Source organism: Scylla paramamosain, unplaced genomic scaffold, assembly GCF_035594125.1.
Source record: "Scylla paramamosain isolate STU-SP2022 unplaced genomic scaffold, ASM3559412v1 Contig11, whole genome shotgun sequence".
NCBI lineage: Eukaryota > Metazoa > Arthropoda > Malacostraca > Decapoda > Portunidae > Scylla > Scylla paramamosain.
The window spans coordinates 1,007,786-1,012,500 of record NW_026973676.1 but is presented as its reverse complement, the minus strand read 5'-3'; the positions used below and the strand labels follow the sequence as shown (position 1 = coordinate 1,012,500).

Here is a 4,715-nt window from a genome sequence, read left to right as displayed (position 1 = left end):
TCACGCCAATCTTTAAAAAAGGAAATAAATCTCTCCCAGCCAATTACAGGCCGATCAGTCTCACTTCAGTAGTGTGTAAGCTGATGGAAACAATAATTAGAGATAAAATTGTTAAATATTTAGAAGAAAATAAAATCATAAAGGATTCGCAACACGGTTTCAGAACCAAGCGCTCCTGCTTAACAAACTTACTAGACTTCTTTTATGAAGTATTTAACTCGTATGACGAGACAAAAGCTGTTGATATTATCTACCTTGATTTCCAGAAAGCTTTCGACACTGTTCCCCATAAGAGACTCATCAGTAAAGTAAAAGCTCACGGCATTGCCGGAAACACCCTGAAATGGCTGAGAGACTGGCTCTCTGACAGAAAACAGCGTGTTGTAATAAATGGAAAAGAGTCAGAGTGGCATAAGGTAAATAGCGGCGTTCCTCAAGGCTCTGTATTACAGGAATTTGTCACAGCATTGAGGGATGTGAAGAAAGCAGTGGATGACATACACCGGGAAGTGAGTGCCACGAATGAAGTGTGTGTGGACGTGAAGTCTCGACTCCAGGCCACAAAATCAGAGACTCGGCACCTCATCCACCAGACGACCTCACTCCAGAACCGGAGGTGACTCATCTTACTCAATATTCTTCAGAGGGATTTATTATTATTCTTCATTTGCTCTCAAGCCTTTGTACCAGAAAAGGAACAATCTATCTACCTATCTATCTATCTATCTGTATACAAGGCCAGCAATCTCACACAGTATGGCCCAAACATTATACATAACACATTATACATATCACATACTCATACACAACATTCTCACATCTAGCAAATGAATGAAGTGACAAGTTTAGTTAGGCTGGCATCTTTATAACTCCTCTCTTGAAATGGATATCTTGAATTGACAACTCCTCTCTTAGAATAGTCCAAGATGGTGATCACAGCCATCTTCCGCAGCAACAAGGTACGTACGCAGTAAACAGTGGTCAAGGCATTTGTGAGGTGCCAAGTTTAGTTAGGCAAGTGTCTTGATATCTTTTTGCAGCTTCCCATATTTTTTTGTGTTCTTATGTTCCAAAGATGGTGACTGTTGTCATCTTCCACAGCAACAAGCTACACATGCAGGAGACAGTGGCTGAGGCATTTGTGAGGTGCTTCCAATTGACACCAGATGAGGTAGCCACCATCAAGGGGTCCACCAGAGAGTCTCCCATCACCCCAGAGTTCTTTACCATCTTGGACAAGACACAGAAGATACGCAGCAACACCAAGTACCTCCTGCAGGTCTGTGGTGGGCTGTAGTGGTCTGGGATGGTCTGGGGTGGACTGTAGTGGTCTGTGGTGTATTGTGAGGCAGGGTGGTGAGCTGTTTTGCCAAATGATAGAGTACAGAGGCTTGATTCAACTCATCTCTTTATTTTTCATCTCTTTCTATAACACAAAGGCCGGATTCAACTGTTGTTTGCTTTATTGTCTCTTTTTATTGTCTTTTTATTGTCTCACTTTGGCCTGCATTCTTTAAACACATTCTTCTATGAGGATTGTGTTCAAAAGCCTTAGCAATGATTATATAGTTATTATAGGTGTATTTCTTCTCTGATGGTATGTAATTCTTTTACTAGAGCCCATCAAAAGTAATGTAGATCAGATGCCAGTATACTTAGACCTTTGCTGTTTAAAATTTACTGGATGAAGAACCTCTTTTAACTTCAGTAATAACAAGTGCACTTTTTTTCCCACAGACGGGCCACCAAAACACTGCCTTGGACATGGCGGAGCAAATGAACGTGTGCCGTGAAGCAGGTCTGGAGAGGCTGTACCGCTGGTGTCAGGGGCAGTGTTGCTCCCCAGACCCCTCACCTTTGCTCACACAAGCCTTAGCAGCTCTGCAGGAGAGACCAGTGCTTTTCAAGTGAGCATGTTTCCTTTATTACACACTTCAGTACTGTGTCTTTCTCTTATTCTTGTCTTTGCATGCTCTGATCCTCATTTCCTCCTCAAATTCTCCTCTTGTCACACACAGACAGCCTCGTTAGGCCCAGTAGGGCTGTTGCTGTCTGTTCTTTCCTTTGTATTCCTTTGTATTACTTTGTCCTCTTATTCCTATCCTTACTTTCCCTCCGTACAAACCTTAAATGCATCTTCCTTCCAGCCTGGTGGTGGAGGAGTGGATGGTGGTGGTGAGATGAGGATGGCTGGTGAGGGGCTTCCTGGATGCTCTCACCATAGGAGGACCTGGAGGAGCACCACGACCCATACAGCTGCAGGCACATGACCCCCCCCCCCTGCGCTACGTGGGGGACATGCTGGCATGGGTGCATCAGCCCCTCCCTTCTGAACGTGAGGCGGCCCAATCACTTTTTGCCAAGTGCTCCAATCTAGGTAAGCTGAAGGATAGAGTGTATATTTGTAATTGAATAGCAGGCCTTCAAACCAGCAACTAACACTGACTCTGCCTTCAGATCCAAAGAACAAACAGTACCCTGAATACCAGCCATTATACCATCAACTGACACTGACTCCCTTCAGACCCAACAGAGCAGACAAGGAGTACTGTGGCTAGCATATCGGAGAGTGTTTGCCATCCTCCTAGAACCAGAATTGAGCAGACGATTGTGACAGACCAGCGTCGGGAGGGAGGCAAGAAACCCGTCATGTTGTACAAGATAAGCAACCTCCTCAGATTCTATCACAACACTGTTTTGCAGGTACATGGCTTAGCTGGTCAGTTATTCCTGTTTTTTTATCCTTATTTTAAGATGAACATGGCTTGGGTGTAACTCTGTAGCTAGATTTGATATTATTGCCATGTCATTCCTTGCATGCTTGTAAAAAGTTACTAAAAAGGGGGAGTAAGAGCACTGGGTACCTTCTCCTTTGTATCGTTTATTCCTAGGATGAGACAAGATGTTATATGTTGTAGGGGCCGTGTGTCAGCTACCCTGCTTTAATGGGGATATAATAGATAGACTTTAAAATAAGCATTCTTAAGTATACCATTTAATCCTCCCTGTGTTGTTCACTCAGTCACCTCCTGCTCTCCTTCAGTTCTCTTCTACCACTTGTGTCACCATGCCTCCTTTTCAGCATTCAGTTGATATTCAGCTCATGTTTCTGCTTCCTTTTAATGTTCATCTCATCCCTGCAGGTGACTGATGCAGGACTGCTGGTGGCCACTCTTGATGAACTCCACCAGCTAAGCTACAAGATGTTTTTATATCAGCACTGCAGAGTCAAGTGAGAACCACGACATCTTTTGTAACATCACTGTCACTTGAGTAGAGTATAATAACATATGTTGAAGTAACACTATATGAAATATTTAGCCAAAATCTTTGTTGTTGAAAGCTGATTACCATCTGTTGAAGTTGATCCAGAATTTTAATTACTTGAAAGGCTGATCACCACCTCTTGTTACAACTGAGCCAGAATCTTAGTCATTTGAAGAGTTATCACTCTCTTGTCAAAACTGAGCCAGAATCTTATAGTCATTCAAGTTTGATTACCTGTCTTTTGGTGCCACCAGGTGAGCCATGTGAGTGAGTGAGAGGATAGAGCCGCCAGGAGAGACACTGGCACCCACACCTGGAGTGGCACGCACCCTGAGTCTGCTCACTGAGGTGGTTACTGCCGCCACTGTGGCTGACGACACACAGCATGATTGTAAGCAGGTGAGGGAGCCATGGATGGAGAGACAGAGGGATGTATGAAGGGTTGATTTCTCTGTTGTTTATTTATTGATCTACTTTCTGCATTTTTCTCTCAAGTGTGAGATCTCAATGCACTTCCACAACTTTTTTGTACTATTTTTTTCATGAGACAATTCAGTTTTTTATTTTTTATTTTTTATTTTATTTGTTTATTTTTTTTTTTCATAGTTATTTTGCATGTAGTGAAGGAAAAATGCTGCTTCACATGTTTACCAAAGAGACTGGTGTGTAAGACAAGAGGTTATGTGCTTACCGACTGACTGCTTGATTGTCATTTACCAAAGAGCAGCAGCAGCAGCAGCAAGCCTTTATTGCATCAATAGGACCACTTACACTGCAGCATGAGGGAGAATTGTGGAATTGTGGAGGTGAAGGACAAGGAGAAGAGAAAACAGAAAGAGGAAAAGACAGGTTTTGAAATAGATGGCAAATTTAAGTGTTCTATCCATTACCTCATTGTCTTGTATCCTTTGGCAGATTGTGAGTTGTGTGGTGGATCCTCTGATGAATGCGATAAGTGAGAGTGCAACTGGACTGGGTGCAGTGGAGTCTGCTGTGTATCTGCTCAACTGCTTCCACCAGCTGCACTCTACACTTTCCCTCCTCCACACCACTGGGGATAAACTAGAGATGATCCAGGTAAAACATCACCTTTCATTCCTCACCTTCTTATGAATAACTTGATGACAGTTTACCTTGTGAATATCTCAGTGACTTCATGAAGTGACTGCCTGCCTTATTGTGATCCTTTTATGCATGTTACTTGTTAGTTTTCAGCTTTGTGTAGTAAAATGTTATGTTTCATGGTGACATACACATATGTTGAAAACTATACCACGTGTAGGTCTGATGGCTTCTTGCAGCTTCCCTTATATTCTTATTCCATTGCTGCTTTTAAAGCTCTACTCAAGTTCTCTCCCCAGCTTTCCTCATCTAATACAGAAGATGTGTCTTTCCCCTCCAGGGACAGATTGACGCCCAGCTGGACACACTGAGCCAGGAGCAGATCA

The 4,715-nt window shown here is 43.0% G+C and overlaps 1 long non-coding RNA gene across 1 annotated transcript; it reads right to left on the bottom strand.

Moving 5' to 3' along the window:
* Positions 1-2,709: 2,709 nt before the first annotated feature.
* Positions 2,710-4,298, bottom strand: LOC135097015 (uncharacterized). The gene is made up of 3 exons (XR_010265281.1): positions 4,158-4,298; positions 3,502-3,637; positions 2,710-3,196 (listed from the first exon to the last, which is right to left on the bottom strand). It is a non-coding gene; the product is annotated as an uncharacterized LOC135097015 (long non-coding RNA).
* Between the last annotated feature and the right edge of the window lie 417 nt (positions 4,299-4,715).